This window comes from Phocoena phocoena, chromosome 20, assembly GCF_963924675.1.
Source record: "Phocoena phocoena chromosome 20, mPhoPho1.1, whole genome shotgun sequence".
NCBI lineage: Eukaryota > Metazoa > Chordata > Mammalia > Artiodactyla > Phocoenidae > Phocoena > Phocoena phocoena.
In genome coordinates, this window is record NC_089238.1 from 16,521,626 (window position 1) to 16,543,907 (window position 22,282).

Below are 22,282 nucleotides of genomic sequence, written 5' to 3' on the forward strand. Positions count from 1 at the left end.
GACTTTCCCAAAAAAAGAAAAGCTGAGGGAGTTCATGACCACTAGAACTGCCTTACAGGAACTGCTGAAATGAGTTCTTCAAGCTGAAAGAAAAAGTTGCTAAGTAGAAACAGAAAAACATATGAAAATAGTATTACACACTGGTAAAGGTAAGTATATAGTTAAGAGTCACACTACTCTAATATTGTATCATGGTGGTGTGTTAAACACTTAACTGTAGTATAAAGGTTACATGACAAAAGCATTAAAAATAGCTATAGCTACAAAAATTTGGTAATGGATACACAATATTAAAAGATACAAATTGTGACATCAAAAGCATAATGATGGTTGGGTGGAGTAAAAGGGTAGAGTTTTTTTATGCGATCAAAGTTAAGTTGTCATTGGCTTAAAACAGACTGTTACAGCAATAAGATATTTCACATAACACTCAAGGTAACAAAAAAAAGACTTATAGTAGATAAACACAAGATAAACAGACTCAAAGTATACCACTATAGAAAATCATAGGGCTTCCCTGGTGGCGCAGTGGTTGGGAGTCCGCCTGCTGATGCAGGGGACATGGGTTCGTGCCCCGGTCCGGGAAGATCCCACATGCCGCGGAGCGGCTGGGCCCGTGAGCCATGGCCGCTGAGCCTGCGCGTCCGGAGCCTGTGCTCCACAACGGGAGAGGCCACAACAGTGAGAGGCCCGTGTATTGCAAAAAAAAAAAAAAAAAAAAAAAAAAAAAAAAAAAAGAAAATCATAAATTCACAAAGGATGGCAACAGAGAGGAAAAAAGAAACAAAGGGACTACAATACAGCCAGAAAACAATTGCAAGCAAGATGGCAATTGCAAGTCCCTATCAATAATTACTTAAATATAAATGTATTAAATTCTGTAATCAAGAGGCACAGAATGGCTGAGTGGATAAAAAAAAAATCAAGATCCAACTAGGTGCTGCAGAGAGGAGATTCACTTCATCTTCAGGGACACACACAGGCTCAAAGTGAAGACATGGAAAAGGATATTCCATGCAAATGAAAACTAAAAGACAGCACAGGCAAATACGCTTGTATCAGACAAAAAAGACCTTAATTCAAAAAGTTTAACAGCAAAGAAGTTAATTATGTAATAGTAAACAGTTCAGTTCATTCATTAAGCAGATATAATAACTGTAAATATATATGCACCCAACATTGGAGAACCTAAATATATTAGGCAAATAGTAACAGACTGAAGAGAGTAATAGACAACAATACAATAATACAAGGGGACTTCAACCCTACTTTCAACAGTGAATAGAAAATCCAGAGAGAAAATCAGTAACAAAACATTGCACTTAAACTATACACATGGAATGTGTATACACAAGTGTACATGGAATGTTCTCCAGGATAGATAATACGTTAGGTCATAAAACAAGTTTCAACAAATTCAAAAAGATTGAAATCACACCAAGTACCTTTTCTAAACACAAAGGTATCGACTAGAAATCAATAACAGAAAACTGAAAAGTTCAAAAACATGTGGAAGTTAAACATATAATCTAAAATAACCAAAGATGAAAACAAAAGGGAAATTTGAAAAAATACCTTGAAACAGAGGAAAATAAAAACACAACATACCAAAACTAAGGGATGCAGCAAAAGCAGTGCTAAGAGGGAACTTTATAGTGAGTAATGCCTGCATCAGAAAAAAGATCTCAAATAAACAATCTAACTTTTCAACTCTAAGAACTAGAAAAAGAACAAACTAAACCCAAAGTTAGCAAAAGGAAGGAGATAAAGAACAGAGTGAATACGTAAAATAAAGAAACAATGGAGAATCAATGAAACCAAGAGTCGATTTTTTTGAAAGATAAAACTGACAAACTTTTATGCAGACTTAACAAGGAAAAAAGGAAGAGGACTCAAATTAATTAAAAATGATTGAGGAGGGCTTCCCTGGTGGCACAGTGGTTGAGAGTCCACCTGCCGATGCAGGGGACATGGGTTCATGCCCCAGTCCAGGGGGATCCCACATGCCGCGGAGCAGCTGGGCCCATGAGCCATGATCGCTGAGCCTGCGCGTCCAGAGCCTGTGCTCTGCAACGGGAGAGGCCACAACAGTGAGAGGCCCCCGTACCGCAAAAAAAAAAAAAAAGATTTACAGCAATTTGTAAATTATACCTAGGTAAGCAGAATTGAATCATTTATCTTTTTCTCCCTACTTGATCCATCCAGAATTCAGAAACTCTCAGGAACAAAAATCTCTACTCCCAGAGGAAGATATCAAGTAAGATGTCAGCCTCCACACACATACACAATTCTCAACGGTTTAGTGGAATTTCCTGGACTAGGAAAAGAAAGGGACTCCTTTTGCCCAAGTCAAGGAAACTTCTGTGGTGACAACTGAGGTGCCAGCTAGTTTTGCTATGCTCAAAGCTTAACTCCTCTATCTGCCTGTTTTTGAAAAAGGCCTGAGTCTGAGCTACGACAGATTCTCTGGATTTCCTGGCACATGGACTGACCTGCACCCTCCCATCCTGCCAGATCCCTTGTACAAAGACCTCAACCTTAACAGTTCTTTTACCTTATCCAGAAAATAAACAAACAATATCCCCTTCCCCTAATACAAAATAAACAAACAGAAAAATTAAAATAAAAAATAAAATAAAACTCAGGGCCTCCCTGGTGGCGCAGTGGTTGAGAGTCCACCTGCCAATGCAGGGGACGCGGGTTCATGCCCCAGTCTGGGAAGATCCCACATGCTGCGGAGTGCCTGGGCCCATGAGCGATGGCTGCTGAGCCTGTGCATCCAGAGCCTGTGCTCCACAACGGGAGAGGCCACAACAGTGAGAGGCCCCCGTACCGCAAAAAAATAATAATAAAAATAAATAAATAAAACTCATATGGAAATGCAAAGGATTCAGAATAGCAAGAAGAAATTTGAAAAGGAAGTACAAAGTTGAAGGACTGCATTACATGATTTCAAGACATATTATAAAATTATATTAAGACTAAGATATTTGCAAAAATATAGATGAAAAAAGTACAGAAAAAGAGTAGCACATATAAGAGCAACTGATTTTTGAGAAATGTGTAAAGGCAATTTAGTGGAGAAAAGATAGTTCTTTCAACAAATGTTGTGGAGCAACTGAATATCATTTTTTTTTTAAAGAACTCTGACTCCAAACCTTACACAGTGCATTATAATTGACTCAAAATGGATTATAAACCTAAAACTGAAAACCTCCATTAGGGAGCATAAGAGAGAATCTTCTTACCATGGGTTAGACAAAGACTTTTTACATACAATCCAAACACATGTTCAATAAAACGAAAAAAACAATATATTGGACTTTATCTTATCAACATTACAATTTTCTGCCATAGGAAAAACTGTTAAGAGAATGAAAAACCAAGCCACAGGCTAGAAAACTGTACTGGCAAATCTCATACTTAATTAAGGACTTGAATCTAGAATTTAAGAAATCTGAAAAATCAGTAATGTATCAGAAAAAGATTTTAATAGGCAAAAGATCTGAACAAACACTTAACCAAAGAAAACAGAGGGATGGTAGTAAGCACGTGTAAAAATTCTAAACACTGGCCATTAGGGAAATACAAAATAAAGTCACAGAGAAATACCACTACACACCTAAGGAAAATGGTTACAATCAAAAACACTGACCACACCAAGTGCTGGTAAGAATATAGAGCAAATAAAACTCTCATACACTGCGGGTGGGAATGTAAAATGGTATAACCACCTTGGAACAGTTTGTCAGTTTATAAAAAGATATACATTCACTTACCCTTTGACTCAGTGTATTTATCATGTTCTTTATTTTCTATATTTTTTGATGTTTTGACATCTTAAAAAGCTTGCTGGAGAGACCACCCCTCCCAGGACTATCCCATTCTTGAGACAGCAAAGGGTTTAGCCAGAAGTACATCTCTAATGTACAAACCAACCGATCCAAATCTACAGCCCCAACCACCAAGTCACACACAAAGCCAATATTTCCCCTGCCCTAAATCAACACAAGGCCAGGTACCAGACAATCTGAGACCAGTTCTCTAGTCCAAAACCTGCTGTCATTATTCAAACTAGCCAATCCTAAGCTGTTTACTCTGCTTTGCTCCTCCCACGAAAACCCCAATAAAGGCTGTGGCCTCTGCCTTCCCCTCCTGACCAACTCTTTTCTGCCTCCTGACCAACAGTGGTGATCTCCATGTAGCCCTATGCGTCCTTTCCCTTGGGAAATGTAATAAAATCTTTCAATGGTATTAACATCTCTGTGTTAGCACTCAGTCACTGCACAAATTAAAATGCTCTGGGCACAAATGAGACATTCAAGCCTTTTACTCCTAAGTATTGGAACATGAACAAAAAAAAGAACAAAGAGCATCACTCATCATCCAGTTACACAGGGGTTAAGCCACAACCCACTGCAGTCACCACCAGCAGTGTACCTTGAGGGAAATTCAGGATGAAAAAACAGGATGAGTCACTCTGTGCTTTGGATAAATGGTCCCCTAGATAATTAGATGCATATCTCAGGAAGAACTTTAGTGACCCCAGATTCTTGCATCTTCTCATACATAGAAAAGCACTAAAATCATTAACTTGAGATACCTGTTCTTTGTGATTAGCAGTAATCTTTTACCAAGATGTATGCTTGACTACATGTATTTCCTAGCCAAAAAATTCGTATATATACTGGCTCCTCCCCTACGTTTTTGGAGCAGTTCCTCAGAGCTGTCTCCTGGGCTACAGTCCTCAGTAAGACCCTGAATAAAACTTAAACTCACAACTCTTATGTTGTGTTTTTCTTTAAGTTGACAAACCCAAGAGAAAGCCTAGTACATGAATGTCCATAGCAGCTTTATTTGCAGTAACTCCAAACTAGTATCAATCCAAATGTCCATTAAAAGATTAATAGAAAAACAAATTGTGATATATCCATCAAGTAAATACTACTCTCTAATGAAGCAAATAAAGTACCCATACATGCAACATGGAGAAACCTGAAAATAATTATGGTATGTGGAGGAAAAAAAAGGCGAAGAGTAAACATCTTGTTATTCCATTTATACAAAATTCTAGAATTGGAAGTTTTTAGTGAAAGACATGAGAATGGGGAGCTAGGGCAGGAGGACAGGAGGGATTCTAAAGGAGGATAAGGTAACTTGGAGGGTGATGAATTTGTTAAATATCATTAAATCATATATGTATAATGCCCATACATGACAAAACATCACATTTTACACTTTAAATGTACACAGTTTACTGCCCATCAATTATATCTCAATCCAGCTTTCAAAAAATCTGAATCTCCTGCTTCTCTTGAAGAACTGGAATATTTGACAAACATATTAACTTGACCATAACTATTCTCAGCCCTCTGGTGGGACACCCCTACTTCAATGGAAGGAAAGAATAGCAAGCAATAAAGACTGTGAGTCACAAAAGTCACATTCTTGGACTACAATATCCCTCTTCTCTCAGTCTCCATTTTCTTGCCTGTCTAACAGTGGCTTTGAGGTAAACAGCCCAAGTAGCCCCAGGAATCCAGAAAGCTTTAAGATTATTTGGTCTGCCGGTGACCTTGTCCATAGAAGAAATGTAAATCTGGAAGTCCTGAGAACCTATACATGCTCATCCCTCACAGCTTTAGTGAGCAGAATATTTCTGGAAGCACTTCAGATGGGGTACATCCTCTTTAGCTCGCTCCCCCCAACTCTAATCACACCCAGTGTGTGAATGTAATTATGCCTCCAATGACCTTAGACCACTCATGATTTCCTCCAGAGAAGGGGGGAGTACAGAGGTCTGCCTTCCCTGGGCACACTGGGTAACCTGATGCACATTAGCCAGAAGGCAGGGGCGAGATGGCTTCTGCCACAGGTACTGGCAGTGATTTAACTCAGGCAAGGGCCTTGAGCAGGTCAAACTGCAATACAGGTCCTGAGAGCTTCCCACATAACTGGCACTCATAGGAAATCTCCCCACTGTGGATGTTCAGATGTGTGAGATACAACTTTTGGTTGATGGCTACTTTATAAAGACTACTGTCAGAACTTCTCCCTGGTGTCATTCCCGTTGACCAAGCAAACACCCTGCACTGCAGAGGCCTTTCTCCAGTTTGAACTTTCTGGTAACAAATGAGGAAAGGCCACTGGCTTAAGGTTTTTTTTACAATGTGACTTCTCTGATGTTTAATGAGGCTGGACTTGTGGCTAAAGAATGTCCCACATTCACTGCATTCATAAGGCCATTCTCCAGTGTGTAGTCTCTGGTGTTGAACAAGTGTGGGTTTAAGGCAGAAGGGTTGCCCACATTCGTTGCACTCATAAGGCTTTTTGCCAGTGTTAACTCTCTGGTGTAAAATGAGGCTGGATCTTTGGCTAAAACAATTCCCATTTTATGCACTCGTATGGCTTTTCACCAGTGTGAACTCTCTGGTGTACAATAAGGCCAGAACTTTGGCTAAAGGATTTCCTACATTCAGTGCACTTACAAGGCCCTTCTCCAGTGTGGATTCTTTGGTGCCAAACAAGTGTGATTTTGTGGCTAAAGAATTTTCCACATTCACTACACTTATGAAGTCTTGCCCCAGTGTGAATTCTCTGATGTTCAATAAGGCCAGAGCTTCGCCTAAAGCATTTCCCACATTCACTACATGCATAAGGTCTTTCTCTAGTGTGGATTTTCTGGTGCTGGACAAGTCTGTATTCCTGGCTAAAGGCTTTACCACATTCGCTACACTCATGAGATCTTTCTCCACTGTGAATTTTCTGATGTTGAACAAGTCTGTGTGTATAGCTGAAGGCTTTCCCACATTTGCTGCATTCATAAGGCCTTGCTCCACTGTGAACTCTCTGATGTACAATAAGCCTGGAGTTACGGCTAAACAGTTTCCCATATTTGCTGCACTCATAAGGCCTTTCTCCAGTGGAGACTCTCTGGTGTTGAACAAGTGTTTGCTGCTATAGGCTTTCCCACATTTGCTGCATTCATAAGGCCTTTTTCCAGTGTGAACTTTCTTATGCCAAACAAGGTGGGAACTTCTGCTGTAGCCTTTCCCACATTCACTGTGCCCATAAGGCCTTACACCCATGTGAACTCTCTGCTGTACCATAAGTCTAGAGTTGTGCCTAAAGAATTTTCCACATTCAACGCACTGATAAGGTCTTTCTCCAGTGTTAACTCTTTGGTGTTCAACGAACTTATTTTTGTGGCTAAAGGCTTTCCCACATTCACCTATAATGCCCTTCTCCATTGCGAAAAGTCTCCCTGCATTCAGTGCTTCTAGGTGAATTCCCCTTGCTGTGAGTGGTCTGGTGCTGGAGAAGGCCCAAGCTGGGCAGGAGGTCCTTCCTACAATCCCCACACATAAAGGGATTCTCTGACATGTGGACTCTGCAATTCTTAACGAACAAAAGCCAGTCCTCAACCCTTCTGAAGTGTTTCCACTGTGCTGCTTCTGTTGCTGGTGAATGCTTACACTGAACCAGAGTTGTTTCACACATGCTGCACACATGTGCAGTTTCTGCCTGGGGTATATTCCCTGCTGCTGAGACAGGTACAAAATGTCTTTCAAGACTGGGCCACACAACCCACAAGGGTAGGCCTTCTGGGTGGTTGGACCTGCCTTGGGAGTCCTGAGTTGTAACACACCTTGAGAAAGTGCCTCCTCATCCTTCATTCAAAACCAACAATCTGAAAGCATGCAGCCTCTGGTGGGAGGGGGCAGCCCTATCACAAATGTACTTCTTACAAACCCAGGAATTAGTACATAGGACTGTTGGAAGGACAAAGGGGCTGAAGTGAGGTAAGAAAGGGTCTGCTGTGCAGTTCTGAGCCTGGCAAGATCATACAATGGGGAGGTCTACTATGGGCAAGGAAACAGGTGGGATGCAGTACAGGAAGAAGAGACTGGGTCTCCCAACTCACTTCTCTGCAAATGGCTTTCAGCAGGGGCTTGTCTGCTAGTGACATGAACACTGAACAAAAGGGGAAATCAACTGCAACCAAGTAGCTGGTGTTCATGTACTGCTTAGAATATGTCTACATCTCACCAATACATTATGTGTAGCTCAATGTTAGAGAGCCCTTCTGAGGGAGCCGTGGAGAGGAACAGGGGAGACCTGAAGGCCAGACAGGCATGGATTAGCCCTGGCCAGAAGTCAGATTAGAAATGATAAAGGGGCAAATTGTCAAGAATGGAGATTAAAAGATAGAAGTAAATTATGGCCCCTGACCTTGGCATGAAAACAACAATGGGCACCAGAGAGGTTCCTGGTGTGATGTGAACCCAGCCCTGACATGAAGCCATCCCTCAGGTCCCACCTCCCAAGGCCAGTCCCCCTCCAGGGCCCTCCTGCTATGGCTGGAGTCAGGCCTGCCCTGTCAGGCACCCACATCTCTCCCTGCAACTCCAGTTGGGCAACTACATGGAACCTGGAAGACACAAGTCCTAAGTGAAAGACAAGGCAGGTGTGTAGACAAAACTGGTGCAGAGCAACCCACCCCATGAACACAGGGAAAAAAACTAATGTTACAAAAAGAAACCTGGAGGAGTATCTTATAGGAACAGCCCAGTGGTCCCCACAAGTAGTGACCATGTTGGTGCCTGCAATTCCTGGCACAGTCAGGCATGAGGAAATGCCAGCTGGAGGGAAGGGGGCAGACCTGGGGCAGAGAGTTGCAATATATCTGGACAGTCACTCTGCCAGGGTGACCAAGTCTTTGGGATCCACTGGTTTCATTGCAGACTTCCTACTCCCATATCCTTCCCTGAAAGGCTTCAGGGATGCTGAAGGATGATTGGGAGAGGATGGGAAAGTACACTCAGCCAAGCCTGGCACCCACAGCACCTATGAAAGAAAACACAGGAAGGGAGCAATGTCCACAGCATGGCTGTGTGAAGGAAAGAGTGGCCCCTGGAGAAACAAGGAAGGAAAGAACCCAGTCAAAGACACTTGGCTGAGTGTGAGGGACTTACCCAGTGAGGCTACAAGTGCAAAATTCTCCAACATCACATCATGGTACAGGAGTCTCTGAATCCCATCAAGAAGCTCCCATTCCTCCTGAGACAAGTCCACAGCCACATCCTCAAAGGTTACAGTGTCCTACCATGATGGGGAAGGCAACGTCCCTGAGCAGCCTCTCACCAGGACCCTCAGTTAGTCCCCCAGACATCCACTCCCTGCCCCCACTCTCCAGCTCCAAAACTCAGGATATACGAGGCCCAGATGCCACTGGTGCCAGCATTCTCTTTCCTATTGATCAATGTGCCATCCCACATCCACAATAGGCATGTGGGCAAATAAATGCCATCCAAGCACTGGGTATGGCATGAAAGTCTCCACCTCCACTCTTGCCAGCAAGTTCTGCAAGGGTTCCCAGATCATGCCTCCCAGACACACCAAACATGGGCTCAGTATTCTTCCTTTAAGCTGCTGGGACCAAGTCCCTGGGACCTTCAGTTCTCACTCTCCCCACTGAGCACACCACTCCATTGACAACACCTCCCCCACATTTCCAACCCCCCACCAACACTGCTACCTCCTCCACCTCAGCCCACACTAAAGGCATCTCCCTGGCCTCCCCACATGCCACTCTGCACAAGGCATCTGAGAGTGCTTGCCAAACGCAGTTACGATCCACCCTGCCCCAGAGCCCTGATGGCCCACGCTGGCAGGGGAAGCCCCAGCCCTGCTTTAAAGTCCTCTCCACCATGCCCTTTCCTTGCTTCAGCTTCAGCCACCTAGAGCCACATGCAGGTGCCACATACTTTAAATTCTCTTTACTGCTGTTACACATGCTATCCCTTCACCAGTCTCAGCCTTCCTCTTTCCAGTCAAGCCTCATTCAAAACCCAGAACCTCCCATCCCCCAGCCCAGGCCTAGCTACTCTCCCAGCTGACCCATTTGCCCCTGAGCTTATCTGCCAGCCTAAGTGAAACCCTGCAGGCCTCACCAAAGGTCACAAAACTCTAGCGTGCTTTTAGAGGGGGGAGTAGGCCTCGGCCTCACTGCCATCTCACCTCCATTACTGCTATGCTCCCACATCCACATCATGTGCACTCCCCCTTGGAAGCCTTGGTCCCCTACCAGACCCACCTCTCCTCCACACCTACCTCCTCCCGCACGGCCGCTACTCTCCCTCATCTGCCTTTGTGATGTGCACCAGCCCATTCAGGTGCTCAAGAGAGAGGCCCAGTCCTCCAATCTGGCCCTCCTCTTCCTTGTCCCCTAACAACACTGTCACCATGGTCTGAAGACTCCACCTACTAAATGACTCACAGCTCCACCCCAGTCCACACATAGGCCACCAGCTTGTGGTGTCTCCAACCTGATTTCTTCCCCTGAAATCCAGACCTGTGTCCAGCTTTCCACTCAATGCCTCCACTTGGTGGGGGGGGGGGGGGGGGGGTCTCTGCTTCTCAGACTCAACATGGCCAAAATCTAACTCCTAATATTCCCTCTTGAAAATTACGCCTACAAGTGATTTCCCCATTCCAGTTAATGGCATCTCCTTCCTTCCAGCTGCAAAGGCCAAAACTTAGACAACTGCCCTCTCCAGTCAGCAAGTTTTGTTGGACCTGCTTTAAAAACAAATCCACAAACCCCCATCCACAGCCACTACCCTGATCCAGCCACCAACCTGGTCCAGCTGTCACCACACTCATCTAGAGTACTGCAGAAGCCTCCCTCACTCCTACTGTCTGCTCTCTACTCTGCGATCAGAGAAAGTCTGTTTACACCTGATTCAGACCCTCTTCTACTCCAAAACTTACATGGCTCCCAGTGTCCCCAGAATAGAGGCAGAGTTCCTCAGCCTGCCATTTCAGGCCTGACTCCTGCACCCTGGCTCTCTGATCCCATAAGACGTAATGGAGAACTGCGGTTACCACTCAGTCTCACCTCTAAGCATTTGCCCATGGTGATTCCCGTACATTTAATACCTTCTACAGGACAGACTATTAGTGGCCAGAAACCAGGGACCCCTCCATATAACCTGTGGCCTGGATTCAGGGTCTTGAGTCTGAGGAGAGGCCTCAGAACCAATGACAACAGTAGAGTGGCAGGCAGGGGGTCCCAGGACACATCCCAGAGACCATGAGTGGGAGATGGGGAGAGTGAGGGCCTGGGCCAATCTTTACTTACCTATGCATTGCTCATTAAGTGTTTCTGAAGCCATGGAAACCTGTAGGAAGAGTGAGACTATGAGTGAAGGGCATCCATGGTGGGGTCTCAAGGGCTGATCCAACCTCCTATGCCTACCCTGAAGCAAGATGACCTGACTTTAACTTCTGGGCTTCAGTCCTTGGTGCTGCCTCTTACTAGCTGTGTAACCTTAAACTAGGACTCAATCTTCCTGTGCCTCAGTGTTTTTATCTCTAAAATGGGCATAAAAATGGCACCAACCTTATAGGGCTAATGTTGGTATCATATGCCTTAGTGTATGTCAAGTGTTAAATATGAGCTATAACTACCATCCACAGAATTGAGGCTTTTGTCAATGTTTTCAGTGCAAATGACTTAATGGATTTTGAAATTTTAGATGTGTGTTATATTTACCTTTTGAGTATTTGAGAAAATGTAATATTTAAGATTTTTTAGTGTCTTAATATACTGATTTATGGTATATTAAGGTGTGAACCAAATATTAAGTGTTTGCATAAACTTGTTAAATTCACACATTTCAGTGTTGAATTGAAATGCCTACCTATACCTACACATTTAGAATACTGATCTCTCGGTGTTGAAATGAGTGGTTGTTTCATAAACTCCTAGTTAAAAATGGGGAAAGAGGGCTGAGTGGATGCTAGTTTTCCTATCCTTTAAAATCTTCTCATAGGGACTTCCCTGGTGGCCCAGTGGTTAAGACTCCGCACTCCCAATGCAGGGGGCCTGGGTTCAATCCCTGGTCGGGGAACTAGATCCTGCAAACATGCCGCAACTAAGAGTTCTCATGCCACAACTAAGAGCCCACATGCTACAACAAAGATCCCACATGCCGTAACTAAGACCTAGAGCAGCCAAAATAAATTATTTAAAAAAAAAAGTCTCATAATTGGATCACTTCTCCCCACTCTACAGCCACCTCTCCGGTCCAGCCTCCATGGTAATTCTGGTCTGTTTGCAGTAGCCTCCACAAGGTCACCCCATATCCACTATCCTTAACTGCCCACCCCTACCCTCTACCCCGCACGCAGTTTGATCTCTCAGCATCCTTTAGGAAACTTTTAGAATTATAGCTCAAATCTAGTCTATCTGCTCACAACTCTCCGTGGCTACCAGCGTATTCAGAATGCAGGCCCAGCTGCTCGGGCAACTACCATTCCACATAGCGCTCATCCGCTCACAATGTTTCCATAAGGAGACTCGCCCCAGGTTTCCCGAATGCTCCTCTATCGCACCTCCATGACTCTGCACATGTTGGTCCCTCTGCATGTAACAGTCCTCTACTCATTACACTGGGTGTCAGAAATGGGGACTCCACCCAGGAACGCTCCACTGTCTTAAAGGGGACAACCTAAAGTGACCTGAGCAAGCGCCCCTCATTCGAAGCTTTAGGGTTCGGAGGTGGGGGTCTGGGCAGGTGAAGGCCTGCGGCACAGAGCATCAACCTCTGCTGGGTCCCTCAGCACAGCCGCCAGAGAGCCTGTAGCGTAGCGAAGCCGGGAGAGTCGGGCGACCAAGCCCGGGCGCCGCGGGCTCAGCCAAACCCCTACCCCAGCCCCCGGGCGGAGTCACACCAGGCGGCGCCCTTCCCGAGCCACAGACCCGCCTCTATGAGCTGCAGACACCGTCTTCTCTCGCCCCTTCCCGCTCACTTTACCTCGGGCCGGACCAAGAGCTGCATAACCGGATCAAGCCGACCGACCCACGGTCACCAAAATGACCGCCGCCGGGGGAACGCCGGAAGTCCCTCCTTGACAGGTTTCGCAAAGTATGAGAGCGTCCTTCTCCTCGGCCTTCATTGGCCCAGCGCCGTAGACGCGCAGCGCAGAGACATCTGGGTAATGTAGTTTTCACCCAGACGCAGACGCTGGCTAGGGGCGCCGTTTCCAGACCTCTCGCCAAAGGCCAAGATGCCCAGCAAGAGGTTCTCGGAAGTGGTGACCCGAAGTTTCCGTAAAGAGATGGGGTCTCGCTCTCGCTGCTTTCAAAGGGGCGCACGAAGATTTCCGTGGTGTGTACTCTGCAACCGATCACAGAAATAGAGACATTGTAAGCCGCATAGCACAGGGAGATCAGCTTGGTGCTTTGTGACCGCCTGGAGGGGTGGGATACGGAGGGTGGGAGGGAGGGAGACGCAAGAAGGAAGAGATATGGGAACAAATGTATATGTATAACTGATTCACTTTGTTATAAAGCAGAAACTAACACACCATTGTAAAGCAATTATACTCCAATAAAGATGTAAAAAATAATAATAATAAAAAAAGAAAGAAAAAAAGAAATAGACATTGTATTATGCTTCACAAAGCTACAAAATCAAAAGACACACGAAAGCTTGTCATTTCCATAAGCAGTGAATCCACTTATTATCTGGAAGCTAATAAATATTATCTTATTTCTCTTCAAATACATGTGGGCTGAAGTCGATTTTATGGGCTACAGTATATTTGGGCAGTGACAAGAGAGAAAAAGTCTAGACAGGGTCATACTGGGGAAAATGGGGGAGGGATGTTGGGTGACTGAGCAGGTGGTCAGGTATGGAACTCTGCTGCCGTTCCCACAGTAAACATCCCTGTCTATGTAGTCAGTGACTGTGTTCAACCCAGGAGCGTAACTGGAGGAGGCTGGTATCCTATCCAAATTCAGCTGCTCACTGTTGGAAAGGTGGATACTGGAGAGACAAGGGTCGCTGGAAAAGGAAAAATTGCTTTATTCAGGAGGCGGCAACCTGGGAAAATTGCACTAATGTCCTAAGACCATCTCCAAGCATCTGATTAGGAGACAAAGGTTTTGTTTTCTGGTTTGTTTTTAATTTATTCTTATTGAAGTATAGTTGATTTACAATATTGTGTTAGTGTCTGGTGTACAGCAAAGTGATTCAGTTTATATATATATATATGTGTGTATATATGTGTATATATATATATATATTCTTTTTCATATTCTTTTCCATTATGGCTATTACAGGATACTGAATATAGTTCCCTGTGCTATATAGTAGGACCTTGTTGTTTATCCAGTCTATACATAATAGTTTGCATCTGCTAATCCCAAACTCCGAATCGATTCCTCTCTCACCCCTGTCCCTTGGCAACCAAAGGTCTGTTCTCTATGTTTGTGAGTCTATTTCTATTTTGTGAATAAGTTCATTTGTGTCATATTTTAGATTCCATATATAAATAGGACTTCCCTGGTTGCACAGTGGTTAAGAATCCGCCTGCCAATGCAGGAGACATGGATTCAATCCCTGGTCTGGGAAGATCCCACATGCCGTGGAGCAACTAAGCCCATGTGCCACAGCTACTGAGCCTGCGCTCTAGAGAGGCCGTGAGCCACAACTACTGAGCCCATGTGCCACAACTACTGAAGCCCATGCACTTAGAGACCATGCTCCACAACAGGAGAAGCCACCACAATAAGAAGCCTGTGCACCACAACGAAGAGTAGCCCCCACTCACTGCAACTAGAGAAAGTCCACGGGCAGCAACAGAGACCCAATGCAGCCATAAATAAATAAATAAATAAATATTTAAAATTAATAAATAAAATAAAATAAATGGTATCATTTTGTCTTTCTGACTTACTTCACTTAGTATGATAATCTCTAGTTCCATCCATGTTGCTACAAATGGCATTATTTCATTATTTTTAATGGCTGAGTGGTATTCCATTTTGTGTGTGTGTGTGTGTGTGTGTGTGTGTATATATATATATATATATATATATATATATATATATATATATATACTACTTCTACTTTATCCATTCATCTGTCGATGACACTTAGGTTGCTTCCAAGTCTTGGCTATTGTAAATGGTGCTGCTATGAACACTTTCGAATTATAGTTTTGTCCAGATATATGCCCAGGAGTGGAATTGCTGGATCATATGGTAATTCTATTTTTAGTTTTTTGAGGAACCTCCATAATATTTTCCATAGTGGCTGCACCAATTTACATTTCCACCAACAGTGTAGGAGGGTTCCCTTTTCTCCACACCCTTTCCAGCATTTATCATTTGTAGACATTTTAATGATGGCCATTTTGACCAGTGTGAGGTGGTACCTCATTGTAGTTTTGACTTGCATTTCTTTAATAATTAGCAATGTTGAGCATCTTTTCATGTGCCTATTGGCCATCTGTATGTCTTCTTTGGAGAGATGTCTATTAAGTCTTCTGTCCATTTTTTGATTGGGTTGTTTGGTTTTTTTGTTATTGCATTGTAAGAGCTGTTTGTATATTTTGGAAATTAAGCCATTGTTGGTCGCATTGTTTGCAAGTATTTTCTCCCAGCCTATGGATTGTCTTTATTTTTTTAACATCCTTATTGGAGTATAATTGCTTTACAATGGTATATTAGTTTCTGCTTTATAACAAAGTGAATCAGCTATACATACACATATATCCCCATATCTCCTCCCTCTTGCATCTCCCTCCCACCCTCCCTATCCCACCCCTCTAGGTGGTCACAAAGCACCGAGCTGATCTCCCTGTGCTATGCGGCTGCTTCCCACTAGCTATCTATTTTACATTTGGTAGTGTATATATGTCAATGCTGTGGGTTGTCTTTACATTTTGTTTATGGTTTCCTTTGCTGTGGAAAAGCTTATAAGTTTGATTAGGTCCCATTTGTTTATTTTTGCTTTGATTTCTATTGCCTAGTGAGACTGACCTAAGAAAACATTGGTACGATTTATGTCAGAGGATGTTTTGCCTATGTTCTCTTCTAGGAGTTTTATGGTGTCATGTCTTATGTTTAAGTCTTTAAGCCATTTTAAGTTTCTTTTTGGGTATGATGTGAGCATGTGTTCTAAATTCACTGATTTACATGTGGCCGTGCAGCATTCCCAACACCACTTGCTGAAGAGTTTGTCTTTTCTCCATTGTATATTCTGCCCTAGGAGACAAAGTATTTATGATATCATGAATGTCATACTGAAAGAGAGAGAAACAGAGAGACAGAGAAACCAGTTGTGACTGATGAATAATTAACCATTGGAGCAATGTTAATTAAAACGTTAATCCACATAAATCCACAGGAAAAGGCTTGGTAGATCCATCTCGATTGTTTTAATCTTTGGCCATTTTTCTCAATGCCATTTTTTTTTTTTTTGCGGTACGCGGGCCTCTCACTGTTGTGGCCTCTCCCGTTACGGAGCACAGGCTCCAGACGTGCAGGCTCAGCGGCCATGGCTCACAGGCCCAGCCGCTCCGCGGCATGTGGGATCTTCCCGGACTGGGGCACGAACCCGTGTCCCCTGCATCGGCAGGCGGACTGTCAAGCACTGCGCCACCAGGGAAGCCCTCAATGCCATTTTTTAAAAATCCATTCTTTCTACATGATTCAATAAATTGTTATTATTATATCTTACACTATCTTTGACTCTATCCATGTGTTTTCTCTTCTGTCACAATGACCACCTAAATATTCCTCCACTAAAGCTAGACTATTTATTAGTTGGAGACATACTTCAGTTGCAATACTTGGTGAGAACAATCCTCTTTACAGTCCCTGTTTTTCAAAATTTCCTTGGTTGACTTCAAGCCTTTATTTTGGGCGGCAAATATTAAGTCAATCTTCATTCCAACAAAGATGAATTTAGATGGGTTTGGGAACAGATGACATTTCTACAATGTCAATTCATCTCATACAAGGATATGATTTAGCTCTTTATCTGTTCAAATTTTATTTCGCACTTTTCAACAAAATTTTACATCTTTTTAGGATGACCTGAACGCTTAATACTAAGCCTAGCAGAGCATCCAGCACTTGGCAGATGTAAAAATCAAGGTGTAGAATGAACAAACGGGTGAATTGAAATACTTAAGTTCAGCCATCAGGTCAAAGAAAAGCCAGGCTCAAGGCCCTGGCCTCTTAGCCCCAGGTCCCAAGTTCAGCTCCTGGTATGTGACCTTATTTTGCCCACCTGGCCAGACAGTAGAGAGATTTTACCAGTTATGCCACTCTTTTTGCGGGCCATGCTCACTGTAGCTGACATTGCCCTAGACCCTAGGAGACAGAGGTAAAGCCTAGTCCCTTCCTTGTAGCTTCACAAGTCTCCTACTGGTAACGCAATTACCCATTTCGTGCTTTTAGACGTAGGCTCGGAGGGTTCGGGACACGTGCCCCATGTGGCGCATCCTGCAATTAAGACTCCAGAGCCTGAGCTCTTTCCATGGCAACAACACTGCCTCTGGGTCAGCTTCTTCCATCCACTCCCTCCCCCCTGGCCCAAGACTTCATGGGCGTCCTGGTCCCAGTGGCAGAACCCAAGGACAGCAGTGGTACTAAGTGTCCTTGAAGAAAGGTCAGGATCCTCAGGAGACATCCACCTAAGAAGTAGAAAATGGTGAATGCCAGTGGGGAAAAGAGGGGACTTGCGATGAGCTTACTCAGGTGATCTCCGGAGTAACCCTCCAATAACTGGAGGGACATTTAAAGGACTAGAGGCTCTGCAGCTGTGATAAAGGCCAGAGTGGGAGATATACTACGCTATCTGTGGCCCCGGACAACACTTTTATCTTTCCAGGCTGGTGAAGTCGGGGTTTAGATATGTGTTATTTTCCTTAATCTTCACACACAATCCCCACTTCGCAGATGAGGGAATGGCCTGAGAAAGTTACAGCAAACTTGCCCATGGTGCCACAGCTTGCCAAGGACAGAGCCTAGGCTTACCCTGGTTCTGACTCCAGTCCCCATGCTCTCAATGACCACATGTGTCACTTCTCACCATCTCCCAAGATCTCCTGCGGGGCCTCACATCCTCCCCGCACAGCACACAGACAGTGGGCACGCTGAGCGAAGCGGCAGTCATTTTATTAGAGTCAGGTTGGGACAGGTGTTTGGATTCTAGCTTCAGCTGATAAGGAGAACGGGGCAGGAAGACCAAGTGTAGACCAGGCATCACTCGCAAAGATTATCTCCTCAAGGGGAGCAGTTTGCAAATGTCTCCTAGAACATCATCCATCGCCGTGGACACTGTATAGTTAACACATTCATCACTGAGGAGGATGGAACCCTAGGAGAGAGTAGGATGAGGAGGGACAGGACCTGAGCCCACAGCAGGGTGACCCTGTCTCCCCAGGATCACCTCACACCTCACCCTCAGTGATTGAGCTGCATCCCCAGCAAGAACCTCTGGCCCACAGACCCACCAGTGGAGAGGAGGCTGCCATCAGGCCGGCCAGGAGGAGAACGGCTCCCTAATCGCCTGTGCACAGGTGTCAGGATGGAGACAGAGCAACAAGCCGTGCCAGGGAGGGGAAGAGATGACAAGGGTTCTGCAGGGCGTAGCAGGGGCTGGTCCTGAGGGAGGAGCAAGGTAGCGGAGGCTGGGTTTGTGTCACGTCTCCTGCACCTGAGCCCCTTCTGTCAGGTGTATTGGGTGTACGGAATGTGCACGCATGTGTTGTAAACAGCCCCATGTGCCCTGTGTGCTTATTATTAGTGCAAGAAACTCTGCTTTATGGGAAAACATCTCGCTATGCAGTATCAACACTTTGAGGAAAATAGGGTAAAAGACAGACTACCTATCTGGTAGTATGAGGTATGACAAGTACAACAACGAAAGAAAGATACTTCCTCAGGAGATACGTTACTAGCGCAGCTGAGCAGCTGCTTGTAGCTAGAAGCTGCCTCAGGGGCCTCAGGCCCCAAAACACCTGAGTGGAATTCTGGCCTGTAGGCACTGAGACAATGTCGGTGGAAGTGGGGCTCTGAGCCAGAGGAACAGCCATCAAAGTGGGCACAAGAGGAAGTGAAGTGGCCACAAGCCAGAAACCTTACAAAGCCAAGGGAGTCCCTTCCTGGGAAAAGAGTCTAAAGGCAGGGGCTCATTTTCAATATTCCTAAAATAGCTCTGACAGGACTCCTAGTGCGTGTGAGCTGAATTCTTCCTTTCCTGACAGAGATGAAAATTCTACTCCTCCAGTGCTAACTCCCCTCACCAAGAAAAAAATCACGAGTCAACGCACTTGGTGTGTTGCATTGATATTAGCCCGCTGTTGTGTGGGAGCTAATTGGCATGCTGTAGACATACTCGGTAGCAGAAGAGGCTGGCTGTGCAGGTGGACTGTGGTTGCATAACATACGTGCCGTAGGGTGGAGCAAAGGTTTATGTTTCACTGTTTATAGCTCTTGTCTCTCACATATCCCGTGACTGCACGGTCTATTACCACGTGGCATATTGCAATATTGCTGCATGTGTGTCGTCAGGGTGGCGGATGGGGAGAGTAAACTACCATGAGTTTCAAAGGCTTGAGCTTGTCCAGAAATCCCAACTCATTGTAGCAATCCTGGAACTTTTTCTACGGCTGCTTTTTCCCATTCAATAGCGCCAACTGTTTCAAGGGCTAGGTCCAACAGTGTCCTGCTTTCCGAGGACCACAGTGCTAACCACTCCGTAAAATATAGGGCAAGCTTCCACTGAAAGCACAGACAGAAAACACCTCATCAAAGGAATCACCGGGGTAGGAGGTTCGCGTTTCCCCACCTCTTGGTAGTAACTCACATATCCAGTGCTTCCAGACTCACCTCCCACTGAGATCCACCCTCTCCCAGGACTGTTATATCCCAGACAGAAAACATTCTCTATGAGGCACTCCCAGCAGAAGGGAGCAGCTAGAGGGGCCAGGACTGGAGACCCCTCTGCCCTTGACCACTGCCCCCAGGCACACCAGGCTGCCTGCTTCTTCCCTTCCAATAAGCACCGCTACCCCCAACTAGGTATCCCTCACAGTGTGCACAGCTAATGACCTCCCTGCATTCAAAGCCTGAAAGCCTCAGGGGGTTTCTGCAGGACTCCTGGGCACTGATCTGCCAGCTGCCCTCTAAACCTGTCCCTAGAAGCTGCCTGGAGATGACTATGGAAGGATGCAGTGAGACGGCATGGGGCAAGGGTCAGGAAGACCATCTGTACCCTCCTTCCTACCCTCACCCGTCTCACAGGTCAGCTCTCTGGTCACCAGCAAGGGCAGCACAAGCAGTGTTCCCTTCATCGTGTCAGCGCTGGGATGCTCTGCTCAGGGCAGGGTTTCTGCTGCTTTATAAACCACTAGCTCCCTGAGCCCAGCCCAGCCCACACCCCTCCCGGGAGCTCCACAGGCCTGTGGGCAGGCACCTGGCTTAGGTGGCTCCCTCAGCTCTCGCGGGTGTTTAGTGTGGGAATCCCTTCTTACTCTGAGAGCAGAGCTCCGGGAGGAGACGTGGTGGTATCTTTCCCAAAGAACAGCTGGAGCTGACATTTCTAAGGGATTCCATTCTGAGCGAAAGGCTCTGTTGTCCCAACCCCAGCCATCATCTGTTTTCCTGGTCATCCTTCCCCCCAGCCTATCCGGGCTCCAAAGGCAGTACTCTCCCCAACTGCGGAGAGGAAAGCACAGGAGAGTCAAGGGCAGGTCTACACCACTACAGGGAGACAAAAGGTCATCCAGAATCCTTACCTTTTCCCCAAGGTTAAGTCCTGGAGATAAGAATGAGGAGCTGGGGGCTTCCCTGGTGGCGCAGTGGTTGAGAGTCCGCCTGCCGATGCAGGGGACACGGGTTCGTGCCCTGGCCCGGGAAGATCCCACATGCCGCGGAGCGGCTGGGCCCGTGAGCCATGGCCGCTGAGCCTGCGCGTCCGGAGCCTGTGCTCCGCAATGGGAGAGGCCACAACAGTGAGAGGCCCGCGTACCGCAAAAAAAAAAAAGAATGAGGAGCTGGACCTTACCGAAGCCCCCTAAACATCTTAACTGCTGCAGTGTCTGGACTGGGCCCCGAGGACTGGTGGACACCAGCCTTGGGCTCTGAATCACTCCCTACCAGGGAATTCACAGGACTTGCGGCCATGTGGGTTTTCCCAGGGGCCGGTAGTTCTATAATTTTTTATCGTGCCGCCAGCTTTGCTCAGACCCTTAAGGGAGCAAGTTCCTGGGCACGTTCTTGACTCCCAGTGGCTCCAGGCTTGCCCCCTCTCCTGGCTGTCTCGCCCTCCTCCGTCAGTGCACCTGGTCCCAAGAGGTGCTTGGGCTGCGTAGCCTATCCAGAAGCATCAGTAAACAGCTGTGGGTATGTGGGGTTCGACTCCTGCATCAGAGACTCTGAGGCCCACAGCCTTACAGGCCACTGTGGATGGGAGTCCTAAGGCCCAGAGTGCTGGGTCCACCAGAGGCGCCACCCCATGCGCTGAAAACTCTCTCAAGAGTCAAGTTCAACCTTCCACTCTAGGAAAGCAGTTTGTTGGTGCAAACAAGATGAGATGGTCCTTGAAAACTCTAGCAGAAGGAAGCCTGAGAAAGCTTCCAATGTCCAAATTGGAAACAGTCTGGCCAACAAAATAAATAACAGAATATTAGATGATAACCCAAAGTATAAAGTAATATGTGGGGACTTCCCTGGTGGTGCAGTGGATAGGGCTACGCGTTCCCAATGCAGGGGGCCCGGGTTCGATCCCTGGTCAGGGAACTAGATCCCACATGCATTCCGCAACTAAGACCCAGTACAAATAGATAAATAAATAAATAAAATTAAAAAAAAAAAAAGTAATATGTGTGAGTCCATACTGATATAAATAAATGATTAAATAAATAAGTAAATGGGGGAGAAGAGACAAGCATTCCCTACAGAAACATTCCAAATCATATATGTAGATTATCCTCTCCAGGAGGGGGAACTTAACTGCCCTGACGTCCCTGAGAGTGGGCTAGACTTGGTAACTCATTTCCAAAGAAAACAGGAGGGGAAGGGGAAAACAGTGCAGAAACATGGCAAACACAACATTAATCAAATAATCAAGGCTGACACACCCAGTGGTAAGACATACTGCTGTCATATATACCCTGATGTAAGGTGACGGGAAGGCACTTCACCTCCGTGGTGTTCTCCTCAAAACCCAAAGTCTGTACCCCAGTCTACATTATGAGAAAAACAGCAGACAGACTCAGCTTGGGGATCATTCTACAATACCTGGCCAGTCCTCCTCAAGACTGCCAAGGCCATGACAGACAAGGAAAGAATGAGTCACTCCACAGAGCAGAGGAGACTGGGGAGACAAGACAATGAATGCAGTGTGCGTAGGTTGTATATTGGATCCTGGAACCCAAAGAGGACATTAGTGGACAACCTGGTGACATCTAAATA